This window comes from Rutidosis leptorrhynchoides, chromosome 7 (assembly GCF_046630445.1).
Source record: "Rutidosis leptorrhynchoides isolate AG116_Rl617_1_P2 chromosome 7, CSIRO_AGI_Rlap_v1, whole genome shotgun sequence".
Lineage (NCBI taxonomy): Eukaryota > Viridiplantae > Streptophyta > Magnoliopsida > Asterales > Asteraceae > Rutidosis > Rutidosis leptorrhynchoides.
In genome coordinates, this window is record NC_092339.1 from 370606552 (window position 1) to 370623830 (window position 17279).

The following is a 17279-nucleotide window of genomic DNA, read 5'->3' on the forward strand; positions in this document are numbered from 1 at the left end:
GAGTGTAACCCAAGGTTTTAATATTTTGTTATCAATTATACCAAGTGTCCTTTGTACATAATTTCACCCCTGTTTTAATTATTCTAGTGGCTATTAATCCATTCCCGTGTCCGGTTAAATGAACGATTATTCGTACATATAAATACCCCGCCCATCGTGTCCGATCGAGTGTATATGGTAATTTATAGGGACGCCCAATTGTAAATCTTTATATTAACATTAACAAACTATCATTTAGTTAAACAAATATAAAGCCCATTAATAGCTCATAGTCTAATTTCCACAAGTGTCGTTCTTTTGTCCAAACCCCAATTATGGTACAAAGTCCAATTACCCAATTTTAGTAATTAGCCCAACATCATGATTACTTCGGCTCAAATAAGCATAATAATAACTTAGTTACGAGACATTAATTTAAAAAGGAGAACATAACTTACATTGAGTATTTATCGCGTAGTGTTACACGGACAGAATTTCGACTTCAAAAACCCGTAAAATAACCTTTACATAACCCGAACTAATCTAATATAACACTAATCTATACTATATATATATATATATATATATATTTATTATCTTATGGAGTATTATTATTATTATTTGTGTGTGTGGTGTGTTAAAAACGAGTAGAAAACTGGCCTTTTATAGAACCTGAGCTGAATCTGATCCTCATGCGACTCGCATGGGAAATAGGCATAAATCCATGCGAGTCGCATGGCTATGCTGGACAGCTCACATACGTTTGTCACATAGCTTTGCCGACATAATATAAAATAAATATAAATATATAAATAATTAATATAATTATTTATATATTATATTTTATTCTTGTGCATAGTAGACTAGATATTTTTGGTCCGTTGCGTCGGGCGTTTCTTCTTGGCTCGGGTCCCGGTTCCGGATTTTCGGACGTCTTCGCGTATTATTTTATATCGTGTACTTTGCGTTCCGCAACTTGTACTCTTGTCATTTTTAGACGTCCTTCATAAATATTTTGAACCTTTTTGATTGAATCTTGTACATTTGAGCATTTTGGACCTTTTTGTCTTCAAATCTTCGTTTACGCCTTTTGTCTTCGCACTTATTAAATATAAACGAATATTACTTGAATATGGAACAATTACAACTAAAATCTTGTCTTTCTTGGGGGATAATGCTATGAAATATATGTTCCTTTTTAACCTTATCAAGTATATTAACAATGAACTACATATGTAAAAACAAGACTACTAACTTAATGATTTTGAAACGAGACATATATGTAACGATTATCGTTGTAACGACATTTAATGTATATATATCATATTAAGATATATTAATACATCATGATATCATGATAATGTAATAATTTAACATCTCATTTGATTTAATAAATAGTGGGTTAACAACATTTAACAAGATCGTTAACCTAAAGGTTTCAAAACGACACTTACATGTAACGACTAACGATGACTTAACGACTCAGTTAAAATGTATATACATGTAGTGTTTTAATATGTATTCATACACTTTTGAAAGACTTCAATACACTTATCAAAATACTTATACTTAACAAAAATGCTTACAATTACATCCTCGTTCAGTTTCATCAACAATTCTACTCGTATGCACCCGTATTCGTACTCGTACAATACATAGCTTTTAGATGTATGTACTATTGGTATATACACTCCAATGATCAGCTCTTAGTAGCCAATGTGAGTCACCTAACACATGTGGGAACCATCATTCGGAAACTAGCATGAAATATCTCATAAAATTACAAAAATATGAGTAATCATTCATGACTTATTTACATGAAAACAAAATTACATATCCTTTATATCTAATCCATACACCAACGACCAAAAACACCTAAAAATAATTTCATTCTTCAATTTTATTCATCTAATTGATCTCTCTCAAGTTCTATCTTCAATTTCTAAGTGTTCTTCATAAATTCTACAAGTTCTAGTTTCATAAAATCAAGAATACTTCCAAGTTTGCTAGCTTACTTCCAATCTTGAAGAGTGATCATCCAACCTCAAGAAATCTTTCTTATTTACAGTAAGATATCTTTCTAATACAAGGTAATACTCATATTCAAACTTTGATTCAATTTCTATAACTATAACAATCTTATTTCGAGTGGAAATCTTACTTGAACTTGTTTTCGTGTCATGATTCTGCTTCAAGAACTTTCAAGTCATCCAAGGATCCTTTGAAGCTAGATACATTTTTCTCATTTCCAGTAGCTTTATCCAGAAAACTTGAGGTAGTAATGATGTTCATAACATCATTCGATTCATACATATAAAGCTATCTTATTCGAAGGTTTAAACTTGTAATCACTAGAACATAGTTTAGTTAATTCTAAACTTGTTCGCAAACAAAAGTTAATCCTTCTAACTTGACTTTTAAAATCAACTAAACACATGTTCTATATCTATATGATATGCTAACTTAATGATTTAAAACCTGAAAACACGAAGAACACTGTAAAACCGGACATACGCGGTTAGTTAATTAAAAACTATGATAAACTTTGATTTAAAAGTTGTTCTTCTGGGAAAATGATTTTTCTTATGAACATGAAACTATATCCAAAAATCATGATTAAACTCAAAGTGGAAGTGTGTTTTCTAAAATGGTCATCTAGACGTCGTTCTTTCGACTGAAATGACTACCTTTACAAAAACGACTTGTAACTTATATTTCCTACTATAAACCTATACTTTTTCTATTTAGATTCATAAAATAGAGTTCAATATGAAACCATAGCAATTTGATTTGTGATGACCCGGGAATTTCTGACCAAATTTAAACTTAACCTTTATATGATTCTGACACGATAAGCAAAGTCTATTAAACCGAATCTCAAAGTGTTTGAACTATTTTTTTTTCCTTTTCATAATATCATTTGACCTTTGACAATTCCCGATGATTCACGAACAATTATGTGTAAATATATATATATATATATATATATATATATATATATATATATATATATATATATATATATATATATATATATATATATATATATATATATATATATATATATATATATATATATATATATATATATATATGTAAATTCCATACATAAGAAATATTATATATATTGTAAATAATAAATATTAAAGATCCAATATATTATAACTGGTAAGAATGATAAAATTTATCAATTATGTTATATTAAATGTAATTACAAGTTAAAACATAAACATTATATTAATAATGTTATTATTACTATAAAAATTTATTAAGAATATTATATATATGGAAATAAAGTTTAATACATATAAAATTTTATATTAATGTTATTATTATTATTAGAAAATAATACAATTTATTTTTATGATTATTATTAATAAGTAATATGATATATAATACATTATATATAAAATGTATAATTGATATATGTTATCATATGGTATTACTATTTAAATTCAATTACAAGATTGAATATAGTTGTATATTCATGTCATTAACACTACTCTTATTATAAAGGATAATATTAATATTTGTACTATAAATATTAATATTGTTAATATAAAAAAAAATGTATATGAAGATGTAAAATTTTATATATACAAGTATTATTAATAATAATAATAATAATATTATTATTATTATTATTATTATTATTATTATTATTATTATTATTATTATTATTATTATTAGTTATATTATGATTAATAAAGTTAATATTAATATTAATAATAATATTAGACACTAAGGTTTGTAATTAATACTATTTTGCTTCTTAAATAAGTAATTTACAAATATACATATATATCTGAAATATATTGATACAGATGTGATTTATACATAAATATAGATATTGCTCACATATATTACTGAAGATAGTTTACGCGTTTTTTTTATTTATTTATCCACATCTGATTCAACTTTGTTCCTTTTATCTATTTTTCTGTATACCCGTGAGATAGGTCGACTTCATGTAACCCTACCATAAGATTTTGATAAATTATTATTGTGGACTCTAGTAATCGAACAACAATTATTTAATCCACTTTTGAGAATTGTTGAAAGCTAACAGATATTTTATTTTTTATTTTTTTTCATTTCTGACCGCTACCTCTGTTGTTCTTCATTTTTTTTAAACTTCGAATTCGAGTGAGATTAAAAAATGTAAGACTGGGATTATGTTAGGAATGATTTGTTTAAACTATCTGTAAAATTACAAAGTTCAATTCCTTATATCGAGTTTGAATTTCAAGGTCAAACTTTAGAATTGAAAAGTCAAAGAATTTGTTTAATGCGAAATTCGAATTGGTTTTAGCATTTCTGATTCAATTGATAGTTGATAAAGATTTTAGAAGTGTATAGAAACTTATTTTATGTTTTGAGTTTTGTCTAAAACGATCTCGAATTCAATTTTAATTTTTTTTTCTTCCATTACCGTCGAACAGCAGATGTTCTTGGGTTTTATTTATTTATTTTTTTATTTTTTTTCTTTTACTGTGATGTTAATGTGAAATAACAATTTCAAATGTTTAAGTATATTACTGAATCCAACAAATTTAGTGAATGGATTCTGGTGTTTTTTTATATTGAAGAAGAAGAAGAAAGGCAAGAGATATCATATACGGGTTATAATTATATCTGGGTCATATAATAACAGAAAAACAATGTAGCTTGGATGGTTAAGGGTGCTGGTGTATTGGATGGTGGTCACGGGTTCGAGCCCTACAAGGGCTGTCTTTCTTTTTAAATACTCTATGAGGTAGCTCTTATTGTTAATATTGTTATTATTATTGTTATTATTATTATTATTATTATTATTATTATTATTATTATTATTATTGTAATTATTATTATTATTAATGATTGAAGTTGATTATGTTAATAAAAATAATAGAATTAATATTATTGTCATTTTGTTATTACTAATTAATACCACTAAGCACTACTATTATTATTATTAATATTGGTACAAGTATTATTATTATTATTATTATTATTATTATTATTATTATTATTATTATTATTATTATTATTATTATTATTATTATTATTATTATTATTATTATTATTATTATTATTATTAATGTTATCATTAATTATTGTTACTAGTATTAAATATTATAGTTATTATTATTATTAGTACTAATTACTAATATGCATTAATTATCAATTTTTATTATTATTATTATAATTATAATCGTAGTTATAACTAAGAATATTGTTATTACTATTTTTATTATCGTTATTATTATGTTAACAGAAATATTATGAGTAATAATATTATCATATTGTTATTAAGTAATGTCATTAAGTATTATGAGGATCATTATTAGTCTTATAATGAAAATAATGAAAGTTACTATCATTATTTTTTTTAAATTAGTATTCGTAACATTTTAGAATTTTTATTTTTATAAAAGTATTACTATTAAAGATTACCATAATTAATAAAGTTGTTACAAATAATATTACTAGGTACTATGTATTAATATCAAAATGTATAATTTTCATTATCATATTTAGTAAATTAATTAATTTATTAAAAGCTACTAACATTAACATAAAAATTACCATAGAATTATTATAACTACTGATTTAATAAACAAGTGATATTCATATAAAGATATAATTAAAATACATAACTTAATCATATAAAATTCTTATGTATCTTAAATATACAAAATAAATATATTTATTAATAAAGTATATACATAGGTTCTTAATACAAAAGTTATATCTTTAACAATAAAATATATGCTTGTTCGATTACGAATATATGTGTTAATAAATATACAAATGATATAGGTTCGTGAATCCAAGGCCATCCCTGCTTTGTTCAGTTGTTTAATGTCGTCATATGTATTTTTACTACAAAATACATTAGGTGAGTTTCATTTGCCTTTTACCCTTTATATTTTTTGGTCTGAGAATACCTGCGCAATTTTTATAAATGTTTTACGAAATAGACACAAGTAATCGAAACTACATTATATGGTTGAATTATCGAAATCGAATATGCCCCTTTTTAGTCTGGTAATCTAAGAATTAGGGAATAGACACCCTAATTGACGCGAATCCTGAAGATAGATCTATCGGGCCCAACAAGCCCCATCCAAAGTACCGGATGCTTTAGTACTTCGAAATTTATATCATGTCCGAAGGAGGATCCCAGAATGATGGGGATATTCTTATATGTATATTGTGAATGTCGGTTACCAGGTGTTCAATCCATATGAATGATATTTTTTTGTCTCTATGCATGGGACGTTTATTTATGAGAAATGGAAATATGAAATCTTGTGGTCTATTATAATGATGAAAATGATTATTTATGTCAAACTAATGAACTCACCAACCTTTTGGTTGACACTTGAAAGCATGTTTATTCTCAGGTATGAAAGAAATCTTTCGCTGTGCAATTGCTCATTTTAAGGATATTATTTGGAGTTGTTCATGACCTATTTCAAAAGACGTTGCATTCGAGTCATTGAAGTTTATCAAGATTATTACTAAGTCATTTATAGTTTAGATATATTATGAAATGGTATGCATGCCTGTCAAATTACGATGAAATGAAAGTTTGTCTTTTAAAAACGAATGCAATGTTTGTAAAATGTATCATATAGAAGTCAAGTACCTCGCGATGTAATCAACTGTTGTGAATCGTTTATAATCGATGTGGACTTCGTCCGGATGGATTAGGATGGGTCCTTTCAGTTGGTATTAGAGCGGTGGTCTTAGCGAACCAGGTCTTGCATTAGTGAGTCTAACTGATAGTCACTAGAATGCATTAGTGAGTCTGGACTTCGACCGTGTCTGCATGTCAAAAGTTTTGCTTATCGTTTTTGTCGAAAATCATCTGCTTATCATTCTTAGGAAATTACCTGCTTATCATTCTTAGTCTAGACACATCTTACTGCAATGATTGCATGAATAGTGTATAGATAAAATCCATATCTTAGCATATCTGTCACTGTAGACTTTATCTGACACGTTTCCTTAATTTTCTCCGTAATCCACGGGATCTTTGGAAGTATGTATAGATATTCTATCTATAATTAAGAATATCATTCGATATTCGAAAATCATTTCATATCAAAACCCTTTAACTGATCGTGAGAGATGGATCCTACACCTAGCTTGGATTCCATTAGTTCCAGAAACGATTTCGAGATGTATATTGAAGTAGACTCCGAAGTCAATGAACAAGAAGTGCCTCAACCATTTAGTTATTTTTCTTTCTGGAAGAGATGGGGGTTGGTCCAAGACTTACTCACTCGATGGAGAAATGAAGATAGCGAGCCCTACCGCGAACCAAACTTACCTCCTAACATCGGAGAAAATGATGTACTCACCGGTGAACCTATGCGCAACACTGTATTCACCCTTCTTGCTAAAGTTTTTCACCTCGAAGGTCGCATTACTGCAATCTCAGAAAATATTCAACCTCTACTTCCGAATACCAGTCGAAGGGGAATATTAGAAGAAGTTAGGGAACTTCGAATTGATAATCAAGATCTATCGAATCAGATGAGTGAATGGATAGAAATGATAGAGGGTAGGATAGAAAACCTGACAAGAATGGTGCTTGATTTACAAGCTATACTTACTACACCAACATCATCACCAACCTTAGCACCAACAACACTTGTAGCACCGACAGCAACAGTACCACTATCAACAGCACCAGCAGCATAACCAGTACCAACAACAACATCATCACACGTCTCAACCTCGCAATCTATACTTCAATCATAATCATCGTTCTACGAATAATTCTACATAAACTATCTTCGTCCTTCATGGTGATTATGTAATCTCCAATGTATTAGAGATTATGTACTCTAGTTCTAGTCGTAAATCTAATGAGTTTAATATCACATTGACTCATTAAATCCATAATTACGTCTGAAGAAAATATATATGTATATATGTTTTCATAAAGATTGTAATTAAATTTTTATTGTACAAACTGTTAATGGTGAAAATATTTTAACGGGTAGGTAATACCCGAGGAATATTTAGATTTCGCATTAATAAGTTACACTGTACATTCTTCGAATCTGATTCAACAGTGATTTACTATCATACTTACATCCACCGATATACAAATTCGATCACCACAGAATAACCATATTCATCCAATTTCATATTTGGATTTTGATTTATCAGAATCCAACAAGTGGCATAACGAAGAAAATAATTGACACAATAAAATTTGTTAGAAACAAACAAATTAACTATGAGGAATTTTGTTAAGAATCCACGCTAACTGTTCCTAGCTAACTGATTATATTTTATTTATCGCAATTTAATTATCGCAATTTACATTTTCGCAATTTTAATTATCGTCATTTAATTTTCTGTTATTTACTTTACGCACTTTATTTATCGTCATTTAATTTCTGTTATTTATTTTTACGCACTTTAAATATCGGGACACGTATACCAAGTTTTGACATATCATATCGACGCATCTGTATATATTATTTTGAATCACCGTAGACACTCTATATGCAGTAATGATCGAGTTCTCTATACAGGGTTGAGGTTGATTCTACAATAATATATATAGTTGAGTTGTGATCGAGTCTGAGACGTATATGGGTCACGATACGTATTAATTCGAATATTATATATATAATTATTGAATTGCTAACTGTGGACTATCAACATTAGACAATTAAAATGAATTAAAATATTGATTATAACTTACGAAACTAAACAATTCTTCAAGTTGCCACTTGATTGCATCTTAAACCTCATTGGTATCTTGACGATTACAATCTGCACTCAAACCTTTCATAATCCTTGAAAACACCTCAATCGAGAGGAGGAACCAACCGCACTTCATCTACGGAAGAAAAGATCGATACATATTATTATGCACCTGAAAACTCTCGGAAACTGAGTAAACATTTAACGCGTAGCTGTGCTCATTCCTTTGGCATTACTAATGCTGAAAATAACTTTGCAATCCCTTTCCAAATTAGCCAATTTTGTCACAGCTCCAACAAGTCAACTTCGGCCTTTCGTTCGAAACAACCTCATTAACATCTTGATACATACGTTTGCTCTTTTATTGTTACCGGGGGACCTTTTATATTCCATCATATTACCAGCAGACATACCAGCAACTTCGTTGCTCCTTGGTTTAAATCTCTCCAACAAATCACTATAATTATCTATTGAAGTCTCATCATGTACTCATCCGCATCTTGTAACAAGAATTGCCATACCAATTACCGGGAATCATCAAATCTGTATTGTGAGTCTCGCAACATATCCACAACAACAGTTATATGTATATATATATAACACTTACCTCATAGAATTATGATCTTCTATTCTGAAATTCTGAAAATCACCTAGTCTGCGAATCAATACTCTAAATGTTGAAAAGGCTGAATGAAGCAGCAGAAACTGTAGGCAACCGTAAATGACCTTAGTCGTCGGAAGTTTGATGATAAGGAATAATAGGTTGGAAAAGCTCAGAAACGTTGGAACTAGAAAACGGATAGAGTTAACCATGAAGGATACCAAGGACAAATACAAGGACCATACCCTATATTCAAAGAATCCAGATAATTCTGGATCCGTTGAAATCTTTAGAGAATATCTTGCTCCGAAGTCATGTTAAAATCTTGCGAAAAATCTTTCTCCATCAACCATCGAACTTAGAAATTCCAAAATATCATCATCAATATCTTCGATATTTCTGAGGATATTTTCATAAATATTCTCGTTTGAAATTATATACCTCTTCGTGCTTCCTGTGTATCATTATATTGGAAACATTCAATAGAAAATTTAGTGCCAAAAAGCAGATTATGCGAAACTATGAAGAAAGCCGTGGACAAATCACAAAGAGTAAGTTTGACTTCAAAGAATCCAAATGATTCTATTTCTGATGAAATCTTTAGCGAATACCTTGCTTCCGAATCTAAACCCTTACGGATAAATCTTCTTCATCATCCATCGATATTAGAAATTCAAAGATATCATCGTATCTTTCATTATAAATATCCTCCATATTTATGAAGATATTTTCATAACTAATCATATCTGAAATCATTAATCTCTTCGTGCTATCAGTGTTACATTATATAGAAACTGTTAGTTTCTATATTCTGTAAACTTTCGTGTTTAAAATACGAATGTTTTGAAGTAGTGTTGGGAACTGATGCATGAGTTAGTATAATATAATGACACTTGATCAACGTGATTATATTACAGTAAGTCATGCTGAGTTTCTAAATGAGACATGATGATTCACAGATTATAACGTCATCATGTGCCATGTTACACGACTCTTACATCTTATCTGATATGTAAACATATCAAGAAAATATTTTTCTTGATAGTTCTATCTTTTCCATGATATTCTGGTAACTTGACAAGTCAATATCGTACCATTACAATTTCCTTCTTAAAAACATTAACTATGATCATTCCGAAATTCATATCTATGAATTCTGGACCGTTGCTCGCTTTACTAGAGGTCGAGAGGATAATAACAAGGAAAAGATATCCAAAATATAAGAGGAAATATAAAGCCCAATGACAACACCAAAATTACAAGTCGTGGATATCAGTACGTATGGCAATATAAAGACACGGGAGGATTATAAATACAATAATCCCTAGAGCATAGTAGAAATAAACAGATTCTTCCAGTGGGAGTAGAAAAAGAAGAACGATCATTGTGATAGTCAGAATAAGAACAAGGATTAGAATCGGATTAAGCATTATTATAATCTTTTAGATATATGAACTGAGAAAGAAGGTATAGAAGTGGTGGAAACTAATGGAATGAAAAAGGTAAGTTTATAATGGAAATATCAGACAGAGTAATCGAGACAAATCACCGCATTTAATTATAGAGATCTTAATTCCTTTATTCTCCGAAGAATCAAATCTTTTAGATTTCGAAAATTTTCTTAAAATCCCTTGAATTCCGGAATTCATCCATGATTATGTCAAAAGTTATGACACACTATATTTTCTAAATTCAACCCAGTTTACGTCAAAAGCTAAGGAAAATCTTATTTTTCTTCAATTCACTCTTTTGCGATAGTTTCATTCGTAACCTTAGAATAATTGAATTATTTTATCATTATTATTCAATGATGATAAATCTCTATTTACCAACTCAAATTGGTCATGAAAACCTTTTTATTGTTAGCCATGACCGCCTCACTCAAATTTTGGGACGAAATTTCTTTAACGGGTAGGTACTGTGATGACCCGGGAATTTCCGACCAAATTTAAACTTAACCTTTATATGATTCTGACACGATAAGCAAAGTCTATTAAACCGAATCTCAAATTGTTTGAACTATTTTTTTTTTCCTTTTCATAATATCATTTGACCTTTGACAATTCCCGACGATTCACGAACAATTATGTGTAAATATATATATATATATATATATATATATATATATATATATATATATATATATATATATATATATATATATATATATATATATATGTAAATTCCATACATAAGAAATATTATATATATTGTAAATAATAAATATTAAAGATCTAATATATTATAACTGGTAAGAATGATAAAATTTATCAATTATGTTATATTAAATGTAATTACAAGTTAAAACATAAACATTATATTAATAATGTTATTATTACTATAAAAATTTATTAAGAATATTATATATATGGAAATAAAGTTTAATACATATAAAATGTTATATTAATGTTATTATTATTATTAGAAAATAATACAATTTATTTTTATCATTATTATTAATAAGTAATATGATATATAATACATTATATATAAAATGTATAATTGATATATGTTATCATATGGTATTACTATTTAAATTCAATTACAAGATTGAATATAGTTGTATATTCATGTCATTAACACTACTCTCATTATAAAGGATAATATTAATATTTGTACTATAAATATTAATATTGTTAATATAAAAAAAATGTATATGAAGATGTAAAATTTGATATATACAAGTATTATTAATAATATTATTATTATTATTATTATTATTATTATTAGTTATATTATGATTAATAAAGTTAATATTAATATTAATAATAATATTAAATACTAAGGTTTGTAATTAATACTATTTTGCTTCTTTAAATAAGTAATTTACAAATATACATATATATCTGAAATATATTGATACAGATGTGATTTATACATAAATACAGATATTGCTCACATATATTACTGAAGATAGTTTACGCATTTTTTTTTTATTTATCCACATCTGATTCAACTTTGTTCCTTTTATCTTTTTTTCTGTATACCCGTGAGATAGGTCGACTTCATATAACCCTACCATAAGATTTTGATAAATTATTATTGTGGACTCTAGTAATCGAACAGCAATTATTTAATCCACTTTTGCGAATTGTTGAAAGCTAACAGATATTTTATCTTTTATTTTTTTTCATTTCTGACCGCTACCTCTGTTGTTCTTGTTTTTTTTTTAAACTTCGAATTCGAGTGAGATTCCAAAATGTAAGAATGGGATTATGTTAGGAATGATTTGTTTAAACTATCTGTAAAATTACAAAGTTCAATTCCTTATATCGAGTTTGAATTTCAAGGTCAAACTTTAGAAATGAAAAGTCAAAGAATTTGTTTAATGTGAAATTCGAATTGGTTTTAGCATTTCTGATTCAATTGATAGTTGATAAAGATTTTAGAAGTGTATAGAAACTTATTTTATGTTTTGAGTTTTGTCTAAAACGATCTCGAATTCAATTTTAATTTTTTTTTCTTCCATTACCGTCGAACAGCAGATGTTCTTGGGTTTTATTTATTTATTTATTTTTTTTTCTTTTCCTTTGATGTTAATGTGAAATAACAATTTCAAATGTTTAAGTATATTACTGAATCCAACAAATTTAGTAAATGGATTCTGGTGTTTTTTTTTATATTAAAGAAGAAGAAGAAAGGCAAGAGATATCATATACGGGTTATAATTATATCTGGGTCGTATAATAACAGAAAAACAATGTAGCTTGGATGGTTAAGGGTGCTGGTGTATTGGATGGTGGTCGCGAGTTCGAGCCCTACAAGGGCTGTCTTTCTTTTTAAATACTCTCTGAGGTAGCTCTTATTGTTAATATTGTTATTATTATTATTATTATTATTATTATTATTATTATTATTATTATTATTATTGTAATTGCTATTATTATTAATGATTGAAGTTGATTATGTTAATAAAAATAATAGAATTAATATTATTATCATTTCGTTATTACTAATTAATACCACTAAGCACTACTATTATTATTATTAATATTGGTACAAGTATTATTATTATTATTATTATTATTATTATTATTATTATTATTATTATTATTATTATTATTATTATTATTATTATTATTATTAATGTTATCGTTAATTATTGTTACTAGTATTAAATATTATAGTTATCATTATTATTAGTACTAATTACTAATATGCATTAATTATCAATTTTTATTATTATTATTATTATAATTATAATCGTAGTTATAACTAAGAATATTGTTATTACTATTATTATTATCGTTATTATTATGTTAACAGAAATATTATGAGTAATAATATTATCATATTGTTATTAAGTAATGTCATTAAGTATTATGAGGATCATTATTAGTCTTATAATGAAAATAATGAAAGTTACTATCATTATTTTTTTTATATTAGTATTCGTAACATTTTAGAATTTTTATTTTTATAAAAGTATTACTATTAAAGATTACCATAATTAATAAAGTTGTTACAAATAATATTACTAGGTACTATGTATTAATATCAAAATGTATAATTTTCATTATCATATTTAGTAAATTAATTAATTTATTAAAAGCTACTAACATTAACATAAAAATTACCATAGAATTATTATAACTACTGATTTAATAAACAAGTGATATTCATATAAAGATATAATTAAAATACATAACTTAATCATATAAAATTCTTATGTATCTTAAATATACAAAATAAATATATTTATTAATAAAGTATATACATAGGTTCTTAATACAAAAGTTATATCTTTAACAATAAAATATATGCTTGTTCGATTACGAATATATGTGTTAATAAATATACAAATGATATAGGTTCGTGAATCCAAGGCCATCCCTGCTTTGTTCAGTTGTTTAATGTCGTCATATGTATTTTTACTACAAAATACATTAGGTAAGTTTCATTTGCCTTTTACCCTTTATATTTTTTGGTCTGAGAATACATGCGCAATTTTTATAAATGTTTTACGAAATAGACACAAGTAATCGAAACTACATTATATGGTTGAATTATCGAAATAGAATATGCCCCTTTTTAGTCTGGTAATCTAAGAATTAGGGAATAGACACCCTAATTGACGCGAATCCTGAAGATAGATCTATCGGGCCCAACAAGCCCCATCCAAAGTACCGGATGCTTTAGTACTTCGAAATTTATATCATGTCCGAAGGAGGATCCCAGAATGATGGGGATATTCTTATATGTATATTGTGAATGTCGGTTACCAGGTGTTCAATCCATATGAATGATATTTTTTTGTCTCTATGCATGGGACGTTTATTTATGAGAAATGGAAATATGAAATCTTGTGGTCTATTATAATGATGAAAATGATTATTTATGTCAAACTAATGAACTCACCAACCTTTTGGTTGACACTTGAAAGCATGTTTATTCTCAGGTATGAAAGAAATCTTCCGCTGTGCAATTGCTCATTTTAAGGATGTTATTTGGAGTTGTTCATGACCTATTTCAAAAGACGTTGCATTCGAGTCATTGAAGTTTATCAAGATTATTACTAAGTCATTTATAGTTTAGATATATTATGAAATGGTATGCATGCCTGTCAAATTACGATGAAATAAAGTTTGTCTTTTAAAAACGAATGCAATGTTTGTAAAATGTATCATATAGAGGTCAAGTACCTCGCGATGTAATCAACTGTTGTGAATCGTTTATAATCGATGTGGACTTCGTCCGGATGGATTAGGACGGGTCCTTTCATGATTCACTCAAAACGGATTTAAAATGAAGAAGTTATGGGTAAAGAAGATTGGATAATTTTTCTTGTTGTAGCAACGTGAAAATTGGTAATAAATCTATATTAATCATATCCTAGATAACTTATATTATATTATACATGTATTCTAATATATTATGTAATCTTGGGATACCATAGACACGTATGCAAATGTTTTGACATATCATATCGACCCATGTGTATATATTATTTGGAACAACCATAGACACTCTATATGCAGTAATGTGGGAGTTACCTATACAGGGTTGAGGTTGATTCCAAAAATATATATACTTTGAGTTGTGATCTAGCCTGAGACATGTATACACTGGGTCGTGGATTGATTCAAGATAATATATATCAATTTTTTTTTCTGTACATCTAACGTGGACAACTAGTTGTAGGTTACTAACGAGGATAGCTGACTTAATAAACTTAAAACATCAAAATATATTAAAAGTGTTGTAAATATATTTTGAATATACTTTGATATATATGTACATATTTGTTATAGGTTCGTGAATCGACCAGCGGCCAAGTCTTACTTCCCGACGAAGTAAAAATCTGTGAAAGTGAGTTATAGTCCCACTTTTAAAATCTAATATTTTTGGGATGAGAATACATGCAGGTTTTATAAATGATTTACAAAATAGACACAAGTACGTGAAACTACATTCTATGGTTGAATTATCGAAATCGACTTTGCCCCTTTTATTTAGTCTGGTAATCTAAGAATTAGGGAACAGACACCCTAATTGACGCGAATCCTAAAGATAGATCTATTGGGCCTAACAAACCCCATCCAAAGTACCGGATGCTTTAGTACTTCGAAATTTATATCATATCCGAAGGGTGTCCCGGAATGATGGGGATATTCTTATATATGCATCTCATTAATGTCGGTTACCAGGTGTTCACCATATGAATGATTTTTATCTCTATGTATGGGATGTGTATTGAAATATGAAATCTTGTGGTCTATTGTTACGATTTGATATATATAGGTTAAACCTATAACTCACCAACATTTTTTGTTGACGTTTAAAGCATGTTTATTCTCAGGTTAATACTAAGAGCTTCCGCTATTGCATACTAAAATAAGGACAATATTTGGAGTCCATATTTGTATGATATTGTGTAAAAACTGCATTCAAGAAACATATGTCGATGTAATATATTTCTATTGTAAACCATTATGTAATGGTCGTGTGTAAACAGTATATTTTAGATTATCATTATTTGATAATCTACGTAATATTTTTAAAACCTTTATTGATAAAATAAAGGTTATGGTTGTTTTAAAAATGAATGCAGTCTTTGAAAAACGTCTCATATAGAGGTCAAAACCTCGCAACGAAATCAATTAATATGGAACGTTTATAATAAATATGAACGGGACATTTCAGGTAGTACCACCAACAGCAACATCCGCATCCCACACCTCAACATCACAATCTGTACCTCGAGCATCAACGTCGTACGCACCATAGATACCAAGGAGTACCAATAACAATGAACGATGAAGTATTGATCCATAACTTCATTAATATTCTGCGAAGAATATGTGGTTCCTAATAGATAGGTTTAGAGATTACTTATTCTAGCTCAAGCCGAAAAAGCAAATGAGTTTAATATCATATTAACTCATTAAATCCATGATTACATCTGAAGAAAATATATATGTATATATGTTTTCATAAAGATTGTAATTAAAAATTCTTTTGTACAAACTGTTAATGGTGAAAATATTTTAACGGGTAGGTAATACCCGAGGAAATATTTAACTTTCATATTAACATGTTATACTGTACATTCTTCGAATCTGATTCAACATTCATTTACTATCCTACTTACATCTACAGATATACGTATCCGTTTACCGTAGAATAACCATTTTCCTTCAATTTCATATTTGGATTTTGACCTATCAGAATCCAACGAGTGGCATAATGAAGAAAACATTTGACAAAATAAAATTTGTTAGAAACAAACAAATTAACTATGAGAAAATTTGTTAAGAAACCACGCTAACGAAATACTAGCTAACTGTTCCTAGCTAACTGTTAATTCCGTATTACATTTTATTTATCGCAATTTAATTATCGTAATTTTAATTCTTCCAATTTTATTTATCGTCATTTAATTTCTGTTATTTATTTTACGCACTTTATTTATTGTCATTTAAATACTATTATTTAAATATCGGGACACGTATACAAGGTTTTGACATATCATATCGACGCATCT